Source organism: Solanum dulcamara, chromosome 3, assembly GCF_947179165.1.
Source record: "Solanum dulcamara chromosome 3, daSolDulc1.2, whole genome shotgun sequence".
Classification (NCBI taxonomy): Eukaryota; Viridiplantae; Streptophyta; class Magnoliopsida; order Solanales; family Solanaceae; genus Solanum; species Solanum dulcamara.
In genome coordinates, this window is record NC_077239.1 from 57,237,344 (window position 1) to 57,253,741 (window position 16,398).

Consider the following 16,398-nt stretch of genomic DNA (forward strand, 5'->3'; position numbering starts at 1 on the left):
GAGAACACAAATTAATTTGGAAGAACTTGAGAGTTTTGATGGAGAAATTGAGTGAATTTGCTTGAAGTCTTCAATGGAAACCCTTGAGATCCTTTTTGCAGAGAGAAAAATATTTGATAGATGAATTATAAAAGAATGAATTGAATTACAGGTTTAGGTTAATTTATAGAGTTGAAATAGGTCCTAAAAACGTCTAGGTTCATTAACTAATAATTTGAGAATAGTCTAAAATGCCTTTAAAAAAATTTAATTTAGGCCAGGAAACCTTTCCAGGTCTGCATCGCGGATCTGCCATGGTCTACTTGGCCGATAAACTTGTAACACCCCTCAAAAATTTTCCCCTAAGATTCGGGCCTTCCTTGTACACGTGTGGGGCCCATCGTATTTAGTTCGAAGTATGTGCTCGAGTTAAGATGAGTCCCTAAGAAACTAAAGAGCATTGGAGGTGATGTGGGGTCATAGAGGACCCCTAGGACCGAGCTAAGTCCCAAAAAGGTTCGTCGTAGCTAAGTTAGGATGAGTTCGTGTATGGGGTCGACTACTAATGGCCCTATCTTTTGAAAGACGGAAATCTAGGTGGACTATGACTTATTAAATTAAAGGTTATCGAATCTTCTTTCCAACGCCACCAAGAATGTGAATTTTAGAGTTCGGAGTTGAAAGATATGACGATCCTAAGACGAGCTAGCACGGCAGGAATTTCACTTTCGGCCTGGGTTGCAACTGCTGGGGAAATGGCTCTGGCGCTATAAGGGCGCAATGCGCCACTATCGCGCCAGAAACATGCCGTAGTAGTTTGGGCTCTGGCGCGGCGCACCACTAAAAGTTGTGCAGGGGTTTTCAGGCCAAATTCCCAGAACTCAGAACAATGGACTTGGCGCTGTAAGGGCGCGACGCGCCACTATCGCGCCAGAAACATGCCTTAGTAGTTTGGTCTCTGGCGCGGCGCGCCACTACGAGGTGTGTAGGTTTTAGGCGTATTCAGCCTGGCGCTGCAATGGCGCGATGCACCACTATCGCGCCAGGTGCATTTTTAGCCTATTTTCAGAACTTTTGAGGAGAAGAAATTTGGGAACTTACCCAAATTATATATATGTTACCCTTGGTCTTTTGGGAATACATTTTGTAGCCTCACTCTCTCTAAAAAGCCCTAGGAGCTTCTCTCTCTCTTCTTCTTCTTCTCCAGTTCTAATAAAAAGAGTCCAAGAGCTTCAAGATTTGAGTCCTCCATTGAAGACCCAACCACAAGGTTTTCTTCAAGTCTTAACTAAGGTATCTAAGGCTATCTAAAACATGGGCTAAGTCAACCCATGTTCCTTACTCTTGCTTTGAGGTTAGATATCTATGAAAAATGTAGTGTCTTGGTATGATTCATGTTTGAATGAGTTTTATTCCCTATTTATTTAATGCCATATGTGTTGATGTTGTTGAGCTAAGAAATTCCTAAAACCTTCATGTTAGTATGAGTTGATGGAGATGACTTGTTATTATGTTTTGTTGATCTCTTTAGCCAAGTGATTATGTTGCTTAAGTCATTTTTTTTTTAAATGTGTTATTCTACTTAAATTGTTGAGCTAAAGTCATAGAGTTGTGATGAGTCTTGAGGAGATGTCTTAAATGCTTACCTAAATGAGGCTTGATTGAGTTAATTGGAGGACAGAATTGACGAGTAGACAAGGTCCTAAATGAGACTTCCATTATGACTTAAATTGAGTTAAGAATGAGGATAGAGTTGATGAGTTGGAAATCTTCCACATGAAACTAGCCGTGAGGGCTTGTTTGAGATGATTGGAGGGAGTCTTATGAGCATAGAGTCATGGGAGGAGTATTCCATGTACTGACGCCATTTGGCCTGCATCATTTCATGATGCAGAGACAGGTACTAAAGATTATCAACCGGAGCTCCATTGAAGATCCACATACACTTTCAGCTAGTTGGTGAGTCCTCCTAGTTCCTGGAGGATATTGAGCCTTCTTGTACAGTTTTGTTGTCATTTATTCTATTTTGATTGTTGGTAGCCATGGACTTGTCATTGGCACCTTTTAGACTTGGATAGAGGCTTCATAGACTGGAGTGTGGGGAGGTTGAATGGTTAATTCAAGGAGTCTTATTATATTTGTTGTTGAGTTGATGAATGCTTGGCCTTCGTCCCTCATATTGCAAATAGTATTTCATTAATTGAGTTTCCGCTAAGAGAATGTGATTGAATGAATGTGTGACTGGATCAGGTGGTTCGCTCGGAGGTCAAAAATGGCCTTCGGGTGCCGGTTACGTATAGGGTACCCTCCCGGGGCGTGACAAACATGGTATCAGAGCATAGAGTTCAAGTGTCCTAGGGAGTCTATGAAGCCGTGTCTAGTAGAGTCTTGCTTATGGGTGTGTTGTGAACCACACTTATAAGCAGGAGGCTATAGGACATTAGGAATTGTTTCACCTCTTTCATACTCTGACTTCGTGCGATAGAGTTAAACTCTATAAAACTCTTTTCTAATTCATGTGTTTGTACGTTACAGATAATGCCTCATAAACGTACGGCTAGCCAGAGAAACGTTGACAACGCCAAGATGCCCCAATCGGAGGTTTGCCTAGCACAGGCTAGAGGCCGACTCGCGAGGTATGCAGAGGCACCCCAAGTGCCTGCTACTCCATTTGCACCCACATCAGAAGCAGAATTCCGAGGGGCGATTGCCATGCTCACTCAATTAATGGCTGCCCGGAATGGTAACCAGAGTTTGCTGGCTCTTAGCTCTAGTTCCCAGGAGCCATCTGCTTTCACTAGAATTAGAGACTTTCTGAGGATGAATCCACCGGCATTCACGGGTTCTAAGGTCGATGAAGATCCCCAAAACTTTATTGATAAGATGTAGAAGATTCTAAAAGCTATGCATGCTACAGAAATTGAGGGGGTCGAGTTGGTGTCTTATCAACTCAAAGATGTGGCAAATATTTGGTATAACCAATGGGAACAGGGTAGGGGCGAGGATGCTGAACCTGCTAGATGGGATGAATTTGAGGGAGCCTTCTTTGACCACTTCTTTCCCCGAGAATTGAGGGAAGCGAAAGTAGAGGAATTTGTGAATCTGAAACAAGAAGGCATGACCATTAAGGAGTATAGCCTGAAGTTCATCCAGCTGTCCAGGTATGCTCCAGAAATAATTCCTGATGTGAGGTTAAAGATGAGGAAGTTCGTCTTCGGATTAGGGAGGCATGTAAAGAAAGAGTGCAAAGCAGCATTGTTGATCTCGGACATGGATATTTCGAGACTAATGGTGTATGCTCAATAGGTGGAGGATGAGAAAAGAAAAGATAGAGAGGAACATCTGAGCAAGAAGGCAAAATCAGCGGGCCCTGAGGGTGAACTGAGGCAAAGCAAGGGCAACAGGTCCTTCTTCCAGAAGAGGCCTCCCAATCATGCCTCATCTACAGCCAGCGCACCTATGTCATAGAATGGGTATGATCGGCAGGGACAGAGTCATCGGAATTTCAGACCCCAGGGTTCTCAATCCTAGGCTAGTATAAGTCAAGGTGCGAGGGGGAGGCCACCATGAAGTAAGTGTGGTAGGCTCCACTTGGGAGAATACAGAGTGGGAAGGGTTGGTTGTTATAAATGCGGCCAAATAGGCTATTTTCAGGGGAGTGTCCAATAGGGGCAAATAGAGTCCAGCATTCTGCCACCGCACCGCCGGCTAGAGGTAATTAGAGGGGCACTACTTCAGGCACCAGCGGAGGTACAAACCGTTTATATGCCATGGGTAGTCGCCAAGATCAAGAGGACTCTCCAAACATTGTGACGGGTATGATTCGAGTCTCTTCTCTTGATTGCTATATTTTGATGGATTCGGGTGCCACCCTATCTTTTGTGACTCCATATGTGGCTAGTAAGTTTAATAAAATTCCCGAATATCTTCTTGAGCCTTTTAGTGTAGCTACTCCTATTAGTGATTCTGTCTTAGCTGAGAGAGTCTATAGAGACTGCACTGTGTTAATTCATCATAGGGATACCTTGGCCGACTTAGTTGAGTTGGACATGGTTGATTTTGATGTGATCCTTGGCATGGACTAGCTTTATGTCTGCTATGCCTCTATTGATTGTAGAACTCAGGTTGTCAAGTTCAAATTCCCGAACGAAGTTGTCATAGAGTGGAGGGGCAGTCCTGTTATGCCTAAGGGTAAGTTTATTTCTTACCTTAGGGCCAGGAAGTTAATTTCAAAAGGGTGCATTTATCACCTTGTCCAAGTGAAGGATGACAATATCGAGTCTCCATCCCAGGAGTCGGTTCCGACTGTTAATGAGTTTCTGGATGCCTTTCCTGAAGATCTGCCTGGAGTCCCTCCTGATAGGGAGAAAAATTTCGGGATTGATATTCTTCCTGATACCCAACCTATCTCGATCCCTCCCTATAGAATGGCTCTGGCTGAGTTGAAGGAGTTGAAGGAGCAGCTGAAAGACTTGTTAGATAAGGGATTCATTAGGCCGAGTGTCTCACCATGGGGTACTCCGGTCCTATTTATGCGGAAGAAGGATAGGTCCCTTAGTATGTGTATCGACTACAGGCAGCTGAATAAGGTCACCGTAAAGAACAAATACCCTCTCCCCAGAATAGATGACTTATTCGATCAACTTTAGGGTGCCACTTGTTTCTCAAAGATAGACTTGAGATCCGGCTACCACCAGTTGAAGGTGAGAGAATGTGATATTCCGAAGACTACTTTCCGGACTTGTTATGGCCACTTCGAAATTTTGGTCATGTCCTTTGGGTTGACTACTGCCCCCGCCGCTTTTATGGATCTCATGAACCGAGTATTCAAACCATATCTTGATATGTTTGTGATTGTATTCATAGATGATATTCTGGTTTACTCCAAGAATGAGGAGGAGCATGCCCATCATCTTAGAGTCGTCTTGCAAACTTTGAGAGACCAGGTATTATTTGCAAAGTTCTCCAAATGTGAATTTTGGCTTGCATCAGTGGCCTTCCTAGGCCACATTATATCTGGAGATGGTATTCAGGTTGATACTCAGAAAATTGAGGTAGTGAAGAGTTGGCCCAGACTCACATCCCCGACGGAGATAAGAAGCTTCTTAGGTTTGGCCGGCTATTAACGGAGGTTTGTAGAGGGATTCTCATCCATATCATCACCATTGACTAAGCTGACCCAAAAGAAGGCTAAGTTCTAATTGTTCGATGTTTGTGAAGAGAGTTTCTAAAAATTGAAGGCCAAGCTAACCACTGCTCTTGTTCTAGCATTGCCCGAGGGAACAGAGGGCTTTGTGGTCTACTGTGATGCATCCAGAATTGGCTTGGGTTGTGTGTTGATGCAGAGGGGGAAGGTGATAGCCTATGCTTTAAGGTAGCTTAAGGTTTATGAGCGAAATTACCTAACTCATGACCTTGAGCTGGCAGCTATGGTATTTGCGCTAAAAATTTGGCGCCACTACTTGTATGGAGTGCATGTTGATGTATTCACCGATCATAAGAGCCTGCAATATGTCTTCAGCCAGAAGGAACTCAACCTGAGGCAAAGAAGATGGCTTGAGCTACTCAAGGACTACGACATGAGCATCCTCTACCATCTAGGTAAAGCTAATGTTGTTACTGATGATCTTAGCAGGTTGTCCATGGGTAGTACTTCCTATGTGGAAAAGGAAAGGAGTGAATTGTCGAAGAAGGTACATCGATTAGCCCGATTGGGAGTTCAACTCGAAGAGAACAATGAAGGTAGAGTAAACGTTCGAGATGGGGCCACGTCCTCACTTGTAGCAGAGGTAAAGGAGAAATAAGATCAGGATCCCATCCTCCTCCGGCTAAAGGAAGTTGTTCACAAACAAGGGGTGATGGTTTTCACCAAAGGGGGAGATGGTGTGTTGAGGTACCGAAGTAGATTGTGTGTACCCGATGTCGATGATGTTTGAAAGAGGATTATGGCCGAAGCCATAGTTCCAGATACTCTATTCATCCAGGCTCCACGAAAATGTACCATGACTTGAGGGAAATCTATTGGAGGAGTGGGATAAAGAGGGATATTGCAGAATTTGTTTCCAAGTGCCTGAATTGCCAATAGGTGAAGGTTGAGCATCAAAGGCCATGTGGTTTAGCCCAAAACATAGGAATTCCAGAATGGAAGTGGGAGATGATCAACATAGACTTTATTACAGGCTTGCCAAAGTCCCAAAAGCAACATGATTCCATTTGGGTGATTATAGATAGAATGACAAAATCAGCCCACTTCTTGGCGGTTAAGACTACTGACACCGTAGAAGATTATGCAAAGTTGTATATACAAGAGATCGTCAGATTGCATGAGGTCCCTTTGTCTATCATCTCAGACAGGAGAGCTCAATTCACTTCCCAATTTTGGAAATCCTTTTAGAAGGGATTAGGTTTGAGGGTGAACTTGAGTACAGCCTTTCATCCCCAGACAGATGGCCAAGCAGAGCGCACCATCCAAATGGAAGATATGTTGAGGGCATGTGTGCTCGACTTTAATGGAAATTGGGACAATCACTTACCTCTCATAGAGTTTGCATACAACAATAGTTATCATGAAAGCATTCAAATGGCTCCTTATGAAACTTTGTATGGGAGGAGGTGTAGATCTCCTATTGGGTGGTTTGAAGTTGGTGAAGACGAGCTGATTGGGCCTGACCTTGTACACCAAGCCATGGAGAAGGTGAGAGTTATCCAAGATAGGCTAAAGACAGCCCAAAGCCGCCAAAACTCTTACACCGATGCGAGGAGGAGAGACTTAGAGTTTGAGGTGGGTGATTGGGTGTACTTGAAAGTATTACCCATGAAGGGTGTCATGAGGTTTGGAAGGAAAGGGAAACTGAGTCCTCGATATATTGGTCCTTACCGTATTTTGAGGCAGATTAGGAGTGTTGCTTATGAGTTAGAGTTACTCTCAGAGCTAGCTTCTATTCATCCGGTGTTCCACGTTTCGATGTTGAAAAAGTGCTTGGGCGATCCATCGTTGGTAGTCCCTATTGATAGCATTGGAATTAAGGATAACTTATCCTATGAAGAAGTTCCGATCCAAATTCTTGATCGCCAAATTCGCAAATTGAGGAACAAAGAAGTCGCCTCAGTCAAAGTCCTGTGGAGGAATCAATTTGTTGAGGAAGCCACATGGGAAGCGGAGGAAGCCATGAGATCTAAATATCCCCATCTATTCGTGCCTACAGAGGAGAATGTTGAAGGTAACAACATTTCCTTGACTTGAATTCATTAGTGCATTTTGAGTTTTGATTGATATTTGTTTGAAAATTTGATTGATTGAATGACTGAATGTTGATTGTGATCTGTACCCTGAGTCCATTCATGTCCACTCGTCATTCGAGGACGAATGATTCCAAGGGGGAGATATGTAACACCCTTCAAAAAATTTCCTTTAAGATTTGGGCCTTCCTTGTACACATATGGGGCCCATCGTATTTAGTTCAAAGTATGTGCTCAAGTTAAGATAAGTCCCTGAGAAACTAAAGAGCGTTGGAGGTGATGTGGGGTCATAGAGGACCCCTAGGACCGAGCTAAGTCCCAAAAAGGTTCGTTGTGGCTAAGTTAGGATGAGTTCGTGTATGGGGTCGACTTCTAATGGCCTTATCTTTTGAAAAACGGAAATCTAGGTGGACCACAACTTATTAAATTAAAGGTTGTCGAGTCTTCTTTCTAACGCCACCAAGAATGTGAATTTTGGAGTTCGGAGTTGAAAGATATGACAATCCTAAGAGGAGCTAGCACGGCAGGAATTTCATTTTTGGCCTGGGTTGCAACTGCTGGGGAAATGGCCCTGGCACTATAAGGGCGCAATGCGCCACTATCGCGCTAGAAACATGCCTCAGTAGTTTGGGCTCTGGCGCGGCGCGCCACTAAAAGTTGTGTAGGGTTTTTCAGGCCAAATTCCCAGAACTCAGAACAATGGACTTGGCACTGTAAGGGCGCGACACGCCACTATCGCTCTAGAAACATGCCTCAGTAGTTTGGTCTATGGCGCGGCGTGCCACTACGAGGTATGCAAGTTTTAGGCATATTCAGCCTGGTGCTGCAATGGCGCGACGCGCCACTATCGCGCCAGGTCCATTTTTAGCCTATTTTCAGAACTTTTGAGGAGGGGCTATTTGGGAACTTACCCAAATTATATATATGTTACCCTTGGTCTTTTGGGAACACATTTTGCAACCTCACTCTCTCTCTAAAAATCCCTAGGAGCTTCTCTCTCTCTCTCTAAAAAGCCCTAGGAGCTTCTCTCTCTCTCTCTCTTCTTCTTCTTCTCCAGTATCAATAAAAAGAGTCCAAGAGCTTCAAGATTTGAGTCCTCCATTGAAGACCCAACCACAAAGTTTTCTCCAAGTCTTCACTAAGGTATCTAAGGCTATCTTAAACATGGGCTAAGTCCACCCATGTGCCCTACTCTTGCTTTGAGGTTAGATATCTATGAAAAATGTAGTTTCTTGGTATGATTCATATTTGAATGAGTTTTGTTCCCTATTTATTTAATGCCATATGTGTTGATGTTGTTGAGCTAAGAAATTCCTAAAACCTTCATGTTAGTATGAGTTGATGGAGATAACTTGTTATTACGTTTTGTTGATCTCTTTAGCCAAGTGATTATGTTGCTTAAGTCATTTTTTTCTTAAATGTGTTATTCTACTTAAATTGTTGAGCTAAAGTCATAGAGTTGTGATGAGTCTTGAGGAGATGTCTTAAATGCTTACCTAAATGAGGCTTGATTGAGTTAATTGGAGGACAGAATTGACGAGTAGACAAGGTCCTAAATGAGACTTGCCATTATGACTTAAATTGAGTTAAGAATGAGGATAGAGTTGATGAGTTGGAAATGTTCCACATGAAACTAGCCATGAGGGCTTGTTTGAGATGATTGGAGGGAGTCTTATGAGCATAGAGTCATGGGAGGAGTATCGAGCACTAAAGTGGGTAAGAGTATAGTCCATACTCGAACCCCAGAAATTACGTCGCCAACGTAGGTAGGGATGGAATCATTAAAATTGGATGCTTCCCATGGGATCGAACCATTAAAGTCGGATGTTTCCCATTTTACTGTCCTGAAATGATAGGACTTGACTAATCGATGGTATCTATGATTAGGGAGGCATTTATGCCCTGGCAAGGTATGGACGGATGTGGCAACAACGTCTGATTGTTGTATCACCGGCTCATAGGTGATGGTTGTCGGTTAAGAGAAACTCCCATTTAGGCCTTGATAGTGCTCCGAGTCAGTTGAGTTAAGTGGCTTATGAGTTAGTCCTGTCTAAACTATTCTTGTTGGACTTAGGACATTTGAGTGAGTTGTCATGTATATACGTATGAGTTGAGATCCTGAGTTAATATTGATGTTTTCTTAATGTGGTTTCATCCGACCATTTTACATACTCATACATTCCATGTACTGACGCCATTTGGCCTGCATCGTTTCATGATGCAGAGACAGGTACTAGAGATCATCAACCGGCGCTCTGTTGAAGATCCACATACACTTCTAGCTAGTTGGTGAGTCCTCCTAGTTCCCGGAGGATATTGAGCCTTCTTGTACAGTTTTGTTGTCATTTCTTCTATTTTGATTGTTGGTAGCCATGGACTTGTCATTGGCACCTTTTAGACTTGGATAGAGGCTTCATAGACTGGAGTGTGGGGAGGTTGAACGGTTAATTTGAGGAGTCTTATTATATTTGTTGTTGAGTTGATGAATGCTTGGCCTTCGGCCCTCATATTGCGAATAGTATTTCATTAATTGAGTTTCCTCTAAGAGAATGTGAGTGAATGAAGGTGTGATTGGATCAGGTGGTTCCCTCGGAGGTCAAAAATGGCCTTCGGGTGCCGATTACGTCTAGGGTACCCTCCCGGGGCGTGACAAACATGGTACCCAGGTCCGCGACGCAATCCTATCGCGGACTACTCTATCTTGTGTGGCTTCCCAGGTCCACGACCCGGTCTAGTTGTGGACCACACCATTTTGTTCATTTTTTCAATAATGTTTCTTCCATTTACAGGTCCTAAAAATTCACCGAGACCATTTTTCCACAAGTTTTGACCCCTTGATTGATATTCCGAACTTAGATTTTCCAAAAAGATTAAGGATAATGCGTTACATGAGAGGCCTATTTCCAAGGCATTCTTAAGGTATATTTTTATTTTTTTTATTTTTTTTTTATTTTTTTTTTATTATTATTTTTTTTAAATTCTGAGGGATGTTACACGTTTCTAGCATGGGTTTAAAGATAATGAAATCTGCCCCAATTGTTGCTCAATAAGTTTTGTGGATGTAGAATATGACTTAACTTTTTGATTCATTCCTGAGAGATCATTGTGTGTCTTCTTAAGGTTATCCTCAGTTGTGTCATACTTTTTTATCATCCTTTTCATCATGTCTTAGATTCTTGTAAGTCTGAATCCCTCATCTCGATTTCTGGGTGGAATGTATGCATTATTCATGTTGTTATCTCTCCTTCCCTAATCGTCTTCTCTGTCTTGCCTGTGGTTTCGATCATTTCATCCATTCTGATTGTAATTATTCTCACAATTGTAGTTCTCTTCACGATTGTAGTTATTGTTGCGGTTGTAATGGCCCTCTCAATTGAAGTTATTATAGTTTCGACTTTGATTTCCTTGACCTTGGCACCAAGAATCCTGATTGGATGCTGGCGCATTAGTCTGAAAACCCCTACTTTATCATTCACATAATATGCATCTTCCTCATATCCATAGTCATAAAGACATGGTGCCCTACCTTGATGGTCGCTTTCTTTGATTTTCTCTAGTCCTAAGGTTTTGAATTCAGTTCTCAGTTGAGAAATCCCTTGTAGTACCTCCTCATTTGGAATCTTGGAATCTAATTTGTACTAACAGCAAAAGAGCTTTTTGAAGTTTCGGCATCCCTAGAGCTCCAAGCTCGTTTAGTCTTTTCAACACGATCGAGTTTCTCAGCAGCCTCTCAAAAAGTGTTGGCCGAGAATGCTCCTTCAGTAATGGTGTCTACAACAACTTTTCCATTTTCATCAAGTGCTCGGTAGAATATTTCAAGAAGTGACTCGTTGGCTATTCTATGATTTGGCACACCTTGTAGATACTTTACAAATCCTTCACAAGCTCCACTAATCGACTCTCCCGGCATCTGTTAGATATTGTTGATTCGGTCTCTCAGCTTCAGCTTTTTTGATAATAGGAAATACTTTTCAACCAACACCTCATGTAATTGATCCCTAGTTGTGATGCAGTTGTATGGGAGCTCAAACAACAAAATTGTAGCATCTCTAGTAAGTGATTATGGAAAAATATGTAATACGATAACATCCATGATTAGATCTAGGTTGCCAACGCTACTCTTCCAAATGTACACCATATTGTTGAGATGGTTGTAGGGATCTCGGATGTCAGGTTGGCAAAAGGTCCTTGACTATGAAGCATTTGAATCTGTTCGCTTGTAATGTTGAACTTAGTTCCAGGTTGTAATGGTGGTAACACGATGGAACTAGTAGTTCCGATGGCGTCATGGTTGATTTATAGTTATTCCATATGCCAAATTCAGGTCACTATCGGGGTGGAGGATGTTCTCTTAATACTTGTTGATTGTTGAGAACATTTTGTGGTTGATTGTTGAAAACTTCATCCCCAATTTCTTTTCCATCATTATTATTATTATTATTCATCCTACGATAGTGTTGTTTTGATGTCCAAAATAAAGGATTTCAAGGTAATGTCTCGACTCCTTGTATTCGGCACTTACTAGGACTCAAACCTGTTTCAGCACAAACAAAAAAAAGAAAGTAAAATAAGGAAATATTGACTACAAATCAAATAATAAAAACTAATCTAATCTAAAAGCCAAAGTTCCCCAGCAACGGCGCCAAAATTTGATACGCCCAAATTACACCTCTCTAAAGAAGTATAAAGCGGTATTTGATCAAATATAGAACCTAACAGAGGTTAGGGTCGATCCCATGAGGAATATGGTATAGACTTAGGTTAATTGCTTATTATTTGGTTTGGTAATTAAATTATTTCCGTAAAGAAAAGGAGGTTTTTAAGTAAAAATAATTGGCAGGCCAAATAACAAGTATCAAGTAACAAAGAAACAGTTTGATGTGATTTTAAATCAATATGGAACTAAACTAGGGTATACGTATTCCCCATGAATTCTTAATTATGTAGAACTTTTTTATTAGTAATTCTAATGTGTTACATGCAGAATCGGTAAGTTAAATTCACCTAACTTCTTGATCCAGCAAATAAGTTAATTTTATTACGCAACTTGATCTGTCTACGAGTGTATGCTTTACTAACCCTTACCAATGATCCCAAATTTAGCTATCCCTTGATCTTTTCAAGCTAATTAGATGAGGATGATTAGCCCCAAATCTCGTTGTTTAATCTTTTTTCTCATTTTTTACCTCCTTGATTCGGTAGGTAAGAATAAGGTGAGTTCTAACGCTGGACAACGTTAAAAAGCAATCAAAGCAAAGGGAAATGTCACGACACAGCCCCATAGGCCGTGACTGCAGTCCAGCCTGGACACCCGTATGCATATAAATCAGGTGTAGTCAAAACCGGTTTACAAATAATATAATCATGTACAGGAGAATCCCAATGGATCATAGCATTTTATGTACCTGTAGCCTCTTTCATTTGTGTCATAACACGAAAGGGCATACAAGCCGACACGGCTGTCATAACACATACCTGTAATACATCATGCAGACCCAGTTAAACAAAACTTACACATACAACCCACATATATGTCTACAGACCTCTAAGAGTAGTGACGATATCATATGGCAGGACAAGGCCCCCACTATACCTTTGAATAAATAAATATATACATCAGAGGTTTGCTACCAAAACTCATTTCCGAATCAATGGAGCTTCTTTTAACTTGCTGGGTGGAATCCTGAGCTAGTGGACTCCTAAAACCTATGTCTGCACCTGCGGGCATGAAACGCAGCCCCCCGAAGAAAGGGGGGTCAGTACGATACATGTACTGAGTATATAAAGCATACAACATCATAATTAGGAAAACACTGAAATTGGGATGCAGGATACAAGTATAACAGTTAATAAAGCACTATACTTGCGTCTTACAAAATAGAGTCATGTCTACCCTCATCAACCCTGTACCCGGCTCGCTAGGGGCTCGATGGTACAAAAACATCATCTATCATGATAGGCATATGTATGCTTTTAGCGCTGTGGAACGTACAGTCTGATCCATGTATAATGCAAGTACCTGCCGAGGAACGATGGCCCGATCCATATATCATGTTATAATAATGATAATGCCGAGGTACGACGGCCTGATCCGTATATCATAATGATGCCGAGAAACGATGACCCGATCCGTGTCTCGTATAACAGTGCCGAGGTACAACGGCCCGATCCGTATAATGCATAATAGTGCCGAGGTACGATGGCCCGATCCATATACATGCATATCAAATAACAACGCCGAGGAACGACGGCCCGATCCATATATAATGTAATATGCATATACATACATGTAGGAATCATCAGCATATCAAATATCCCTCAACCATTATCATAAAGTATGCCCAAGAACCCCCAGGTGTAGGAGCTTACACCTCCAATCACTATTCAGCCTATAGAAGGCTCGAGGGTCGTAGTTTAACTACTTTAAGACCCTTAGCATTTAGGAGTGAACTAGAGTAACGAGTTATACTCGCAACTTACAACTGGAACTATCTCTATACTCAAATCGTATCTCAATTTACTTACATTTAAGACATCCCAAAGGGAAGAAGAGACAGGCTTTACACATACTACCTTTCATCATATAAAAAACCCTAAAAGGCAATAATTCAACTATTATAGGAGTTCTATCATCACGGGGTGAATGAAACTCATAGTTCATGCTTGGAATTTATGAATGGAATTACCCCAAGCTCATATGCATGTCATTCATTACTTACGTCTAACACATGCCAACATAAGAGAAGAATAGCTTTACATACTTATGCCAAAAATATGCCAAAAGAAAGCTTCACATACCTCTGGTCGACTGCTTTTAGCCCGACATGTCTCGTCGTCCTCTGAACCTATTTAACACGAAGGTAATACTAATATTAGTAACCTTCAACTTTCCAGCTTCTAAATCCACAACCAAGCACCCATAGGAACCAACTCCTTATTCTCCTTTCTCGACCAGTCACAAAAGTGGTATCAGAGCAGTTCATCCTTGGAGTGTCTACAGACCGTGTCTACTAGAGTCTTGTTTATCGGTGTGTTTCGCGCCACATCTATAAACAGGAGGCTACATGACATTTAGGATGTTTCCTTTCTTTCATATTTAAGGTCGTGCGATAGAGCCGAGTCATAGGAAGTAAAATTCCTTATACTAACCTTTGATTTCAGATGAAAGACAACGTCGATAAAAGAAAGTGACTGATGATATTGGAAGTTACAAAACATGCAGGTAAGCCACGGCGCAAACGATGTGTGCCAGGTAAGGTATTAAAATACGATTGACATGTAAAGTTGAAAAATTGAAAGGAAAAGTAGACGGAAAGTCTAACAGGTATAGTTCGAGTTGGACATACGAGGTAAGTCCATCATTTTATACTATTGTTGATATTGGGCACCCTGTGAGGCTGCGATATGACGTGATATGATACGTATATATGTATCCTTATGCGTGTTGGCCCTGTGAGGCACTGTTAGTATTTTTTTACGTGCAGGTGTTGAGATAGTAAGAAATACAGAGGAAACTCTGTCCAAATTTTCTAGAAATAAAAAAAGAATGAGATATAGGGCTGTAGAATGTCTTGAAAGGTCGTGCCCACAATAATGATGTGAATATAACAAGGATCGTTATGAAAATAACTAGAGCCTAGTGAGAAAGTGGCTAAGGATAGGATGTGGTCCGTGTAATGAGAATATAAGGGTAACTTGGGCGGTGCAGCCTGGCCTACCGAATCAGCTACTGGGTCATCGTCCTCTTTGGTAGTTACGTGCCCCACGGGGCAGGATGCGATCATACTAGCACTAACGCATCGGATTTCATCAGAACTCCGAAGTTAAGCGTGCTTGGGCAAGAGTAATATTAGGATGGGTGACCCCCTGGGAAGCCCTGTGTGGCTGTGATATGAGATGATATGCATGTATATATACGTTGGCCTTACATGGCATTATTGATATAAAGAAGTATTGTGGATACGTGACTCCACCGTGAAAGATGATAACACCCTTTGAGATAGGGGATGTAGCTTTGAAAAACAACTAGTACATTGCGAATTCATTAAAAGGACAAGTGGTACCCACTAGAATAAGGCTAGGGCTATGACAAAGCTTGGGATATTGAGCGTCGGAATATAAGTACTGCCTATTTGAGAATTGGAAATGACTATAAGCCCTAGCTAGTTATTGATCAAAATAAATGGGAAGTCACTTTGAATAAATTGCTATGTGACTCAAGTACCAACTATTAGACTAAATTAGCACCTCATGATAGTGCTAAGCTGTCGTACCTGGGCAACCAAAGGTATGGACAATATAAAGGAGGGCATAGATATGATGCAGTGTATCAAATGTGTTGGAAAAGAATCATATGTATTAGAAAATTAGAAATAAGGATGTAAAGTAGAACCCAAACAGATAGTGACTTGGGTACACCCCAAAAGGGGGGAAGTGGATATGGAAGATACAAGCGTGGAATGAAACCAATCAACAATAAAACGTATTAATGTGAATACTTAAATTTCAAGTGAGATCCCATGCTGGAACAAGCTAGCAAAATTTAAAAGCCAGCAATGGGCGGATAGAAGCCAAGATGATACCTGTGATAGTGTTGAGAATTATTGATAAGGTCCTTAAATAAATATGACATCATAGAATGGGTGCATACAAAGTGGGTGAATACAATAAGGAAATTACTATGAGAACTGAAACATACTGTAAGGAATAGCCAGGCTATACTCGACAGAAGGTAAGATGTTAGTAACAAAGTTACTGACTACTAGTATTGTGGTTAACATTCAGGGACGAATGTTCTAAAGGGGGGAAGGATGTTACACCCCGTACTTTGGTAACTTAGAACGCTTCTTAAGATTTTTAAGTTCCTGGGAAGGCTACTAAGTTTCTTGAAAGTTATCATGTGCGGATACACTACGACACTATCAAACGACTCTAAGGGAGGGATAATGTGATACCTCATAGTAGAGAAGATTGGAGATGGAGTCATAAGAATCCGGAAGGAATTGGAGCCCAAGTAACGAGTCGTAGGACTCGATTTACCTACGTAAGTTATTAATATAAAAGTCTTATATACTTGAGCTACTGGAGGACATACCAAGCCTACGTAGCACGGATTACATAGGCTCTTAAAATAAAGTGAGATGACAAACCTATGAAAGGGAGCAAAAACTAGTTTCCAAA

General features: G+C 41.5%; 1 pseudogene; it reads left to right on the forward strand.

Annotated features, from left to right (window-relative positions):
- Positions 1 to 14,990: 14,990 nt before the first annotated feature.
- LOC129883862 (5S ribosomal RNA) lies at positions 14,991 to 15,108 on the forward strand (annotated as a pseudogene).
- The last annotated feature ends 1,290 nt before the right edge of the window (positions 15,109 to 16,398 follow it).